At 35.7% G+C, this 13,614-nt stretch overlaps 1 protein-coding gene across 3 annotated transcripts in view; it reads left to right on the forward strand.

Annotated features, from left to right (window-relative positions):
* The first annotated feature begins 940 nt into the window (after positions 1 to 940).
* LOC128238599 (parathyroid hormone/parathyroid hormone-related peptide receptor-like) overlaps positions 941 to 13,614 on the forward strand; it is a 96,484-nt gene continuing 83,810 nt past the window's right edge. For all 3 annotated transcript variants that reach the window (XM_052954723.1, XM_052955057.1, XM_052954889.1), the window contains exon 1: positions 941 to 1,170. The gene's annotated coding sequence lies outside the window, so the exon portion shown is untranslated. The remainder of the gene's footprint in view (positions 1,171 to 13,614) is intronic.

Consider the following 13,614-nt stretch of genomic DNA (forward strand, 5'->3'; position numbering starts at 1 on the left):
GAATTTCCCCGCTTTGTAACCATGTATTGGAACGACAATCGGGCCTCAATATAAGCATTTCAACGCTTGGTAATCATGTATTGGAATCACCATCGGGCCTCAATATCGGCATTCCCCAAGACAGGCACAATTCTAGATCGGTGTAATTATTTGTAATTGAAACCTGCAGACCGTCGTTTTTACTCAATCTTGGACTGTATTTGTTCCATTGTAGGTTGTGTGAACGTATTTATAAGGTGAATAATTATGTGGTAGGGTTTAAACTGATAATAAATATGGCAGTAATTAAATGATATTATAACATATACGCTATTTTGGTGTGTGAAATTAAATATACGCTCTGAAGGACGCAATAATGACACATTTAATTAAACGTGATTTTACAAATTAAATTCAATAAAATTTAAATTAATAATATATAAATTTAATGAAGTCATTAGAAAAACTAAACATGTATTCATTCATTAAGAAATAAATCAGAGCGAAAAAAAAACAAAAAAAAAACTTATCATTTATGTATTCAAATTATAGAGTTAACTTAATTAAAACTTGAATTGATATTCGATTGAAACCATTCCGTTGGCATGTTTGAATCACTGCTTAAAGTGAACATTTGACTTTTATTTGCAAATCATAACCCAATTTATGTTCGAGTATGAAGTCATTGTTACTGAACAGCGGTAAATAACCTTGTATGACGAAAGGATAATAATACACGAATAATTGGTACCACTTCAACTGAATAGAGAAAGAATAACGCCATTTCATACCCCATTGAAAATGAACAGAACCTTATAACTGCAAGCGAGAGTTTTTGCATGTTTAACACTTTGTAATTTAAGCCATATATCACACAATTGCCGAAGTAAAATAGGACTAATTTGTAAAGGAATATTCTATTTATGTACTGCAGATTTATCATTTTTATTCTTTGTTGAAAGTCATTGTATTGGATATTTTCACATGACATTTTTGTACGCGTGAAGACAAAGCGAAATTGTGAATGACAGAATTTCCTCAGTTGCTATTATCTACTGAGAGACACGCTGAATGAAGATATTCTAACTTTCTGAACTTAAAAGCTAACGTTACAATATAGGTATTAGTGTCTAGGAAGTTATTTGTGCATTGGACTAATACAATTCATAAAAGGCGTATAAAGACTTTAAGGTAAGTCATTGTTTATATCTATAAATAAATGCTAAACAAATATTTAATTTTTTTATGTATTTGGTTTAAACAATATTTATTTCGATATAACATTTACAATTAATTCAGTTCAACCAATTTTGAGCAAAGTCAAAATTAAAAAAAAAGACCAAATATGTTACGCATGAAAGAAATCATGTAAAACATGCACAATAGTGTACGTAGATTTAATTGAAATTAAAGCTTTCAACCTAGTGCTTTGTCACGCTTCTGCATATATGTATTTCATTGTTAATCATTTAAAGTGACTCGCTCATGTTTTTGGACTAAAAATAAGTTTTCCCGGTAATGCATTATATAACACTTATTTATTATTATTCTACTCTATGATATCGAAATTGCAGAAAAAATACAGTTATAGCATAAAAAAAGGATTTTGGTTTTAATGGGGTTTTAGTGGGGTTAGAACACACGCCGGTAATGTCAAGAAAAAAAGAAAACAGCCGGCTAGCCCACACGGCCACCGGGACCGGAAGCCGTTATGAATTTTCAATCGCGTTATAAACGCTAAATGAAAATTGTGTTCTTCAAAGACGATAAATATCAACATTTGCTGAAGGGTTCCAGCTTTTGGTATTTTTATTTTAACACTCCTTATGATGTGCCACACTTTGTTTCGTAATTAAAAAAGTGCATTTTACAAACCATGAGCGAGTCGCTTTAAGGGACAAATGGTTATGATATTGTAGTTGTTAAAAAAATACATTGTAGTATGTTATATGTAAAATTGGGTTAAGTTATTGTACGTATCATTGGTATTGATAAAATTTTATTTTGTTTTTTTCAAAAATGAAAAAAAAACACGCACACTCCAGTGTGTTCAGAATAAGGAATAGAGTCACGATATAAGGTCCCTTAAAGATGTACTCTGACTCCCAGATAAGATTTACCACAATTAATATTGTTTTAATATTCCAAAAGGATGAATAATTGTCCAAAACAATGGTTCTTATGGAGGATACCGAGTTTAATTTGAAAGAAATGTGCATAAAACACTGTATTTCCACCTTATGAGACCACAGTAAATCTTTTAGCATTCACCAATCATTTATTATTATTGCGCTTTCTGCTATTAAATACACGGTTACAATCCAGTTATCAGTAATAAATATTTTCCATAAATGCATTATTTAGTAAGTAGTGAAAGTTTTATCAGTCAAAATTGATGTTTGTTATACATGTGAATGTATTGATTTTGAAAAAGAGTGTCACTTTAAGATGCTGTTATCTATTATGTTGATGCTAGTTTAGTTCCAGTGATCAATTCTTAAGAAACACTGAGGCAAAAATGCGTAGTATTGTTGCATCGTGGAACAGAAATGTAATTAACTATGCGTCGGGCAAAACGCTACCTGAGAAAATGTCTATGAAGTATCAAATACGATTGTTAATAAATCATTGTTTGACGTGCGCAGTTTGTGACGTTACTGAACTAATTGAGGTTTTTTATTTGGCACGTATGCACTCCCACTTCACCTAGAAGTGGCAAGGAGTTATACTACTGGAACGTTCACATCAGAATGCATCTCATTCCGTTTTAATCTTCTTGAACGAGTTTTCTGGAACAATATGTTAATGGGCCATATGCTACGTTCATTATGTATTCAAATATTAAATATGTGTGAATGTTTTGAAAAACCTATACATGTTGTATGTAATAACATGAAATCAATTTTACGTAAAAAATCACAGCCTCACTGTCAGGAACTAACATTACAAAACGATATTAAAATGTTTCGTCTGCGTAAGGGATCGAACTGGGGATCTTTCATCCCTAGTCGTACGACCGCGTTTTCCATTTAATACATCTGAGTAATTATACCATCTAATTCGAAAATAAAACAAACTTAATTGGCCAGTTTATGGAAAGTGTATATGTTTTAACAAGTAAAATCCTGAATATTAACTGTAACTGTCACTAAAAAATTAAGAAATTCTTGATCGTTTGATGTTGGACCCCATTCTTCACACCACGGTGGAAGGTGATTGTATACGAGTGTGTGAAACATTCAAACACCATATGTAATGTTGGCAGAATTTGTTTACATTACTGCGAAGGTCGTACATATTAAAATGTTAAAGTTCTGTTCTGAAGGTTGTTAATCATACTTTTGAACAAAGTAATCCTTGTTGTCAACATGTTTTGCTATAAATCAGAAGGATGATACGAAACAACAAAGACACACACTGACATATTCATACGTCATTTACAAATAGATATAGTGTAATTGTGATGCCTTTGGGTCGTTTCAATGAAGTATTTTCTCGTATCTTCAAGTATTTTAAATCTGTATAAACGTCCAAACTGGCAACAATGAGGTTTTGTTTTTTTTGCAACAAAGAGGCCTTTTTATTTTCTCAATTATGTGTTTATTTTCATTTCTGGCTTATTAATATTCAACTCAGTGAAATATGTAGCAAAACAATGGAACTATGACACTACGATCTTTCAAATTAACGACTAATATCACCGAAATCTTTATTGAAATATGCACCATGTGACTCCATAATATTTTTTATATCTTTTGATAGCGCTTCATTCGCACGAATGGAACATGTAAAATAAAAAATGAAACGAAAATAATATATTTTTTTTTAAATCTTTAAGAATTACAACATAGGAAATTTACCTCCAATATTAGTTGCATTAAAGACCAAGGTAGTTTACCTCCAATATTAGTTGCATTAAAGACCAAGGTAGTTTACCTCCAATATTAGTTGCATTAAAGACCAAGGTAGTTTACCTCCAATATTAGTTGCATTAAAGACCAAGGTAGTTTACCTCCAATATTAGTTGCATTAAAGACCAAGGTAGTTTACCTCCAATATTACCTTGCAAATGGTACTTTTATGTTATGGGGTCACCAGGCATAATACTACTATAATGCTAAAGTTATCAGAGCTGACTTATCGATGGGTTGGGTTCCATAAAGCTGCACTTTCACAGATTTTTTTTGCCTTTTTATACTATCTGCGAATGCTCGCAGGTAGTTTTAAGACCGCAAACTCCAAAAAACTACTTTTATTCATGTCGTTTTAACCCATTTTTTTTTGTCTCAATGCGCTCTTTTTAGCAGATTAACGTCGAAACCATAAAAATAGATTAGTTGTATTGCAGTCCGAGTATGAGTTCTTGCTTGTTTGGCTATTTCCGCGCTGTATTTCTGTATCCCGACGTTTTATTTTTAGTTGAATAAAACTATTTTTAGATCGCTATAGTTATTAGATTAATGTGGGTCAAAATAATGGAGGCTCTGGTAGGAAGGTAACATAATGATATTCACTCTGAGTTTAGCCCAAGATGTTCCAGATATTATTACCGACCGCAAGTGTCCAATCGCCTGCAGGGTTTGTTATTTTAACCTGACGTGACCCTGAAGCACGCTTATTTGTAATGGTGCATTTCTTATATTACTTTTATGAGATAAGAAACTAAATGATTGTCTGAGTGTCAAAATAGTTGTATCTCAGGTTTCGCGTTGCTAATGCTTCAAATACTATGATTTGCCTGCTACAGAATAACAAAATACCATTCATTCTATATTTTTAGGCGTTTATATTATTAATAAGATGTTTTCATTTTTTGGCATAAAATCTTTGTTCCAGTGTATTCTTGGCATAGCTTTAGACATCAGGCTTTCGATTTATTTAGTTTTTGTCTAGGAATCAACTGATTTTCGTATCAATGCATTCAATTCAGTCATATAAGATGATTCACAATAGAACAGATCATATTAAGCGTTTTGTAATCTGCCGAAAATTTCATTTTACTTATAGCGTAAGTAACGCGTTTTGCAATTTTACCATCAATTTTCAATCGTAAATATAACAAACTGCGATTTCATCTTTTATCAGCAGTCTTATATCACTAGTTTTCAAACATTGACGCAAAAATTGGCTCATTCGATGTCAAAACGATCAATCTGTGAGAGTTCAGCTTTAACAAGTGCGTAATATATTTTTTGTCACTGGTCTTGTCCTTTTATTTTCTAAAGCATAATAAGGTTAAACGGAAAAGTATCCAACTTTGCTATTTATTTTACTCGATTAAAAAAAATCATTTCATGAAAATACATTGAACAATACGTATCTGACGGATGTGTCGTATGAGCTTTAATTATTACCTCAACCATTTTCTCTCTTTTGATTGTCAAGTAAAAATAAATAAGTGAATATAGTCATTGTGGAATGACTTGGTGTGACTTCAGATGTTATAAAAAACTTCGAACCATTGCAACATTACCCAGTATGTTATAGAGATGTTCAAATCAAAGTGGCATGATTTATGATGTTTTGCGAGTCTCAAATCATTGTGACCTGGCGCAAGATGCTATTGTGATGCTCAAATCATTGTGACCTGACGCAAGATGCTATTGTGATGCTCAAATCATTGTTACATGACGCAAGATGCTAATTTGATGCTCAAATCATTGTGACCTGACGCAAGATGCTATTGTGATGCTCAAATCATTGTGACCTGACGCAAGATGCTAATTTGATGCTCAAATCATTGTTACATTACGCACGATGCTATTGAGATGCTCAAATCATTGTTACATGACGCAAGATGCTATTGGGATGCTCAAATCATTGTTACATGACGCAAGATGCTATTGTGATGCTCAAATCATTGTTACATGACGCACGATGCTATTGTGATGCTCAAATCATTGTTACATGACACAAGATGCTATTAAGATGCTCAAATCATTGTTACATGACGCACGATGCTATTGTGATGCTCAAATCATTGTTACATGACGCACGATGCTATTGAGATGCTCAAATCATTGTTACATGACGCACGATGCTATTGTGATGCTCAAATCAATGTTACATGACGCACGATGCTATTGAGATGCTCAGATCATTGTTACATGACGCACGATGCTATTGAGATGCTCAAATCATTGTGACCTGACGCAAGATGCTAATTTGATGCTCAAATCATTGTTACATGACGCAAGATGCTAATTTGATGCTCAAATCATTGTGACCTGACGCAAGATGCTAATTTGATGCTCAAATCATTGTGACCTGACGCAAGATGCTAATTTGATGCTCAAATCATTGTTACATGACGCAATATGCTATTAGGATGCTTAAATCATGTTGACACGATTAAACTGTTATTGGGATGATCAAATGCAAGATGCTGTTTGGATGATCAAATCAATGAAGATTGACCGCAGGTGTTATGAGTGGCTTACCTAATTGTGGAAAGACGTCAATAAGATCCTCGTTGAATACATCTTAAGTAGATTATGTTTCTCTTTTTCTCATCATCACCAGTGTAATTAGATATAATGTCACGAATGACACATGACACGAGTGCAAATTACCTTTATTGGGTGTCAACAAAACCTTGTAAACATTAATCTTAAATTCCGTGTTACCAACAGGTTATTTCTTGGTCATTTCAGCCTGTCCGTACTGCGTCAAGTAAAACCTACTATGTGTCTCTTGACACTCCATGGGTGTAGTTTAATAGTGTGTACATTTACTTGATATGATCACCATGAAAGACTACATCAGGCCCCCATATTTGAAACGTCTTCAATCTTATAGGCTTAATTAGCTTATAACTGATTTGGGCAAGGGTCACCGCCTTGACACGGTCGTTAATTATGTCACCCGATTATAGTATGCCTTCGTAGCTGAGTAAGTACGACGTTGCACTACAATTTTGGCGACACGGGTTTGAACCCGGTCTCCGACACAATTTTTTTTTTACATTTTGGTACTTTTTTTACAATTATGATATCAAAGCGTAACACATTCTATTAGATAATTGTCCTGAGATTCGTTACAGAAAAAAAATTGTTTGGTGCCAATACGTGAGACAGCCTCTTTAAGGTTCAGTTGTTACTAATACATACATTTATAACAATTATGTGACCTCAAGATAATTTCAATTTACGGCGAAAACCGTTTTGAAACAGGCCACAGATCTTTAAACGTTAACATTGTTTTGTAACGAAATATGGTAAATACAACCTAGTCACAAATGACGGGACATATATTAGCTGAAAATAGTAATTGATATGTCATGAAATCCTTGTTACAAATAAGTTAAGTCTTCGTGTCGCATTTAAAACTGCACTCTCACAGATTTACCATTTTTACAACTTTTTTATTTTTTTGTCTTGGAAAAAGCAAATTTTTGCACAAATATATGCAAACCAATGATACAATATTGCTGACAAAAATCAGATCGTAGATTTTCATATTCCCGTTCGAAAATTAATGTTTTATGGCTTAAACCGTTACTAACAGTTTAAGAAAAATGCATAAAACATCAATTTTTGAACTTCATTGTAAAACTCTGCGATCTTATTTTTGTCAGCAGTTTTATTTAACTGGTTTCTGTGGATTTTCGCAACAATTGGCTCGTTCCAAGACGGTGTCAGTTGGGCGTTAGCTTTGTACCGTAAATAAACCAGTCTCCTAAGCAGTGATCTCCCCTGACAACCAGAATAGATCTCTGCCTCCATAGGCCACAACAGCTTGAATTCAGCTATATACTTTTTTAAATTCTGTTTTATTTTCCTAGTTTTGGAACATTTCAATTAATGAAATGGAATGGATATTAAAACACTACAACTATTCAAAATCAAAGATAATTTTCAATCTTTATCTATGTATCACGTGATATATATCCATGGTGGTCACGTGATTTGTATGGTGGCAGTGATATCTGTACTATAAGGGAAGTAGCTCTGCATGGCGATTGCCGGTCCACCCGGTAAACTCAATCGGTAGAGCGTTGAACTGTGAATCGGACAACCCGGGTTCAATTCCCGAGCGGACTAGGTCACTTCTGTTGTGATTGGTTATGAAATCCTTTCTACGACCATTCGCACTGTACCACTGCCTCTGACATGTACAGAAGTTGTCAGTTCCTAGTAATGGTTAACCGCCTGATAGTCTGCCCAAGATAGGTTATGCGGTGGTTGCACTGTCACTCTGGGACCCCTCAATGTGCTCACGCCGGGACCCGGAGTATAAACTACTAACACCACTATGGCGATTGCCGTTAAACAGGACCCACCTTAATTTGTTGGCTACGACGGTTGTCCCGGTAGTTTCCATAGTTATTTAATCAAGTTAGGCTTTCTTGTGATTCTTTCAGTAATTAAACAAAATATAAGTTGTGAATTGTCTCAAAGCGGTGTGAGACTATATTTATTGTTCATGTCTGGAAATATGACCTGTATGCAATTCTTCTAGAAAGTATATGATGTTGTCCATTAAAGTCAATTTGGAACAGACAACAGATGGATTTTTTTCAAATGCCAAAGTTTGTTTCTTTCCATTGATAAGCTATATAAGTATAGACTTACATTAGATATTTGCCTGAAAATTTGAGTAGGAATTAAACTACTTATCGTAGGCATCTCTAGTAGTTTGCCCTTTAAAACAACTTTAACAAAACCAGTTTAACGATTGCTCAATCAGATGTCTAGTCACAAACAATCTTTATAAGGCTCCCTTAAGTGCTTCGAAGAGAAATTTCGTTCATATTTTTGCTGCTTCACCTTTCTAAATGCACTAAAACAAAAGTTTAATGACATCGCTTTCTATTAATTGCGTGCTTTTTGATACGATCACGTTAACAATATAGGGTTGTGTGAGGAGAGACTATATTTTTTTACAATTTCAGAAGTAGTTGCTTTTATAACTAAAATAAAAGATTCTGGAAATAATAGTTTGATAATTCTATCCCACATTATGTCTGTAGATGCATACTACTTTTATGGCAATAATATTAGATAATTCCAACATAACGGCACGTCAAATATCGTTTCCCAGCTGTATACTCGCCCACATATTCTCCGTATGATACCGAACAATGTTAAATGACCTATACTTCTGCGAGCTTGGGTTTTGGTGAGGGTCAATGATAGTCGAGGATTGTTCATATGTTTTGCTTATTAATTTTACATAGATTGTTTTGCGTTTAAAAGTAGTTAAATACAATATTGTTCAGACAGTCTACTTAGTTGCTTGCATTTGTTTTTGCTTAGATGACTGTTTCACGGTTGATTATCTGTCCATGCTATTTCTTTTTGCATGAAGGACCATATACATGTGTTTCTAGACGAACCACGAACAAGATTGTAACAATTTTCCATTTATACATGTGAATGTAATACACCGATACCGTAGGTATGATTAAACGCCGTTCCCGGAGATTTCCGGACCGATACGAAAATATAGTAGCTCAACATTTTTATTTCAGTCAAGAAAAATGAATTGGCGGCGGAAAAAGAGGGCGGGCGGGGATGAAAATCTAGCAATTTATATATATATATTCTTTTCAATGAACTGCCTCAATCAACCCAAAACCTTTTCTTTCTTCCATTGGGTTTCATAAGCTCTTGGTAGAATATTCATTTGTTGATATTTTATGTTTTGAAAAATGTTTTATTAATCGAGTATTTTCATGGACGATTTATTTTTTTGTGAAGATAAAAAAAAAATAATTGATCAATTGGCAATTTTAAGATTTCTGTAAGAATACCGGTTCATGGATGGTTTACGTTTTTGTGAATGAGAAAATATATTTTGCACAAAAACAATATTTAACGATTCCTTGCGTGTCCTCTTTGACAGTTTATTGGTATTTGATTGTCTGATCATAGTTTGTTTTCTGGTATTTCTTTCTATTACCAGGTGGATTTAACTTGATTTATGATAATGGCAGTAAAGTTACGTTATCTAAGAAAAAATACGCTTTATCATAATTTTACGTCCAATCTTTAAAATCGTATTATTTGCGAAAAAAGTTACCAGGAAGTAACTACAGAGAATGTATATAAGGCTATTCCAAATTGATTGTATGCTCAGCGTTATTTAGCGGGGAGTTGTTGAGTGTTCAGAATGATAAAGAAAATACAAAAACCTAAAGTCAGCAAATTGGTATGCTTATAAAAGCCAAAAAAATCGATGGTCCAAGTCAGAAATACATCATATACTGGGCAATTATCTTGACGTACTGCACGACAGGTGCTGTAAAAAGGGGGCATGGACCTACGTTAGAGGGACAGGGTGCTGCAAAAAGGGGCATGGACCTACGTTAGAGGGACAGGGTGCTGCAAAAAGGGGGCATGGACCTACGTTAGAGGGACAGGGTGCTGCAAAAAGGGGGCATGGACCTACGTTAGAGGGACAGGGTGCTGCAAAAAGGGGCATGGACCTACGTTAGAGGGACATGGTGCTGTAAAAAGGGGCATGGACCTACGTTAGAGGGACATGGTGTTGCAAAAAGGGGAATGGTCTTGCGTTTGAGTTCATAGTCCTGCGTTAGAGGGACAGGGTGCTGCAAAAAGGGGCATGGTCCTGGGTTTGTGTGACATGGTCCTTCGTCAGAGTGACATGGTCCTGCGTAAGAGTGACATGGTCCTGTGTTAGAGGGACAGGGTGCTGTAAAAGGGGCATGGTCCTGCGTTTGAGGGACCTAGTCCTAAGTTAGAGGGACAGGGTGCTGCAAAAAGGGGCATGGTCTGCGTAAGAGTGACATGGTCCTAAGTTAGAGGGACAGGGTGCTGCAAAAAGGCGCATGGTTTTGCGTAAGAGTGACATGGTCATAAGTAAGAGGGACAGGGTGCTGCAAAAAGTGGCTTGGTACTGCGTAGGATAGTACGGGTACCTGCGATAGTGGGACAGGGTGCTGCAAAAGGGGGCATTGTCCTGTGTAAGAGGGACCGGGTACTGTAAAAGAGGAACGGAATGCTGCAAAAAGGGACAGGGTCCTGCATAAGAGGGACCGGGAACTGCAAGAGAGGAACGGGTTGCTGCAAAACGGGACAGGGTCCTGCGTAAGAGGGACCGGGAAATGCAAATAAGAAACGGGATGCTGCAAAAAGGGACAGGGTCCTGCGTAAGAGGGACCGGGAACTGCAAGAGAGGAACGGGTTGCTGCAAAAAGGGACAGGGACCTGCGTAAGAAGGACCGAGTAATGCAAATGAGGAACGGGATGCTGCAAAAAGGGACAGGGTCCTGCGTAAGAGAGGGACGGGGTCCTGCAAAAAGGAAAACGGTGTTGCATTTTTAAGTTTTGTTAAAACGGAAGACATAGTTGAAATTCTTCATTATTTAATTCTGTGAAGACAGAAGGATGCATATGCTGGTCTCCATAAAGGCAGAAGGGTGCTATAAGCAAGAATGACAAGGTACAGCGCCCTTACATGACCCTTCAGATAAACCCTAAATATATACACATCTAAAACTGTGCTACGCGTCACCTGTACTTAATTTTATTTCAAAATATACTGCTGTTAAAGGAAGAAGTATATACTGCTGTTGTATTCTTGATCGTAAATTAGATACGAATTTTTGTACAAATTGTGTTGCTGAGTTTCTTTTAAAGTAACTATCGTGAAAACTTGTTTGTATCAGTTTCGCCAGTCCATTGTTTCACTTATATGGGAACATGCTCGTAGTAGCATTAGTTGATTCTGGATATTTTGACTTGGTTACATCATATTTTACGGAAATTACTACGAGAATTTGATAAATATCGTTCATAGGAAAGGATTTGATATTTCCCCTTTCCTATCAATAAAATCAAATCCCTTCCTATGAACGATATTTATCAAATTCTCGTAGTAATTTCCGTAAAATATTATGTTTCTGAATCGAATAACAGCTGCCATTGGTCTAATACACAAATGAATTGAATAAGATCCGATTTAAAAGGTCATTCTTGGAAGCGACAATCAGTTTTTAACATATCAAATACGGTATTATGAAATTCCAAAAATTCATGGAAGAATGAACGTTTTATTTTTGCTTAATTAGAGATCGACTCCAATTCCCTTTGAAAAGAAAACCGCTTTATTAATTAATAATAACTTGGTTAACATTTACCACGATCTTATCATTTTCTAGGAATACTTATTTCCGTAAATATGATTAATTTCTGTAAAAGAACACTAAGTCTAGCTCTTTGGTCCGTTACACAATTAAGAGTCATATCAAAGGCAGCTTTTAAAGTGAAAAATAGTCTTATATTTAAATTTTGCGGTTGCTGATAAAAGTTGGGACACGAGTGTGGTTGAGTAGTCATGAAATACTGTCCAACCCCGTTGGCTCGAACTCGTTTGACTCGATTTCCTCGTTGGTTCGAACTCGCTTTACTCGATTTTCTTGTTGTCTCGATCTCGCTTTATTCATTTTCCTCGTTGGCTCGAACTCGCTTTACTCATTTTTCCTCGTTAGCTTGAACTCGCTTGACTCGATTTCCCTGTTGGCTCGAACTCGCTTTACTCATTTTCCTCGTTGGCTCGAACTCGCTTGACTCATTTTTCTCGTTGGCATCCTATAGTTTCCATCATATTATCCATACGAATGAAATTGTCACAAAAAGAGTGTCGTTCATAGGAAGTTTTTCTTCTTATTGAACAAAGTTTACAATGAACACAATAATTTTGTTTGTAGAATATCAGGCCGAACGTAATTAAAGAAAACACTGTTTCAATAAAGGACTGTACGCACTTTTTGTTTCGTTTATGTCGTATTAAGGAGACATGGCACACGATTATAGCAATTTGTATTTTAATAATAGGCCTTGATTTGTACATTTTGATTCCACAAATCATTCGTCATTTGATTTATTTGAATCCCAAGAGTAAGTGGGCGACATGCGAACAGCAACAACGCACGAAACAGATGCATTCAATTCTTATCTTTACTACTTCAATAACTATTTAATGGTATCACAATAAACTCGTCTTAATCAGGATTAAATATATATATATATCGGCGGAATACGTCTGCTTATAAGAACAGCCGACACTTGTTACATCATTATTTAAATGACATCTCGACTATGCCAAATGCCCCCGACCCTCAGGGACCCTAGGTAAGAACCATTCACCGCTATTTTGGGCGCGAAGACAAATCCTCCGCATTCATCCGCCACTGCGGAGCTACCTGGACGGCCCATTTCCTCGTCTTTCCCTGGCTTTCCCCGGTATCTTGCGTTAAACCGCGTTGCGGTTCATACCAAGAGAACCTGAAGTTGTTTGCCATACAGTAGCACTAACGGGGGTTAGGTGCTGATGCTGTCATTATGGGGATGCTTTCTTACCCACAAAACGGGCCCATTTAAGTAAGCTGTCTTCAAGCGAACCTCGTGTGTGAGGGCGGACACTTATACCACTATATCAGTCAACCATTTAACTCATTTATTTACAGCTTGTTTTTGGCTACACAGCTAATCCATCTTGTATTCATTACATTACCAGTGCATTTTCAAAATTTCCTCGGCGAAAATAGACTGCTAATACTTGACATGATGTGCATAATCAAATTGGAGACGACATTAAAATGTGGGTAACAAATGTTATCTCGGTTCAGTTCATTCGGGATTTTGAAATAGTTTTTTTGTGGCACAGTTT

The sequence above is a fragment of the Mya arenaria genome, chromosome 1 (genome assembly GCF_026914265.1).
Source record: "Mya arenaria isolate MELC-2E11 chromosome 1, ASM2691426v1".
Taxonomy (NCBI): domain Eukaryota; kingdom Metazoa; phylum Mollusca; class Bivalvia; order Myida; family Myidae; genus Mya; species Mya arenaria.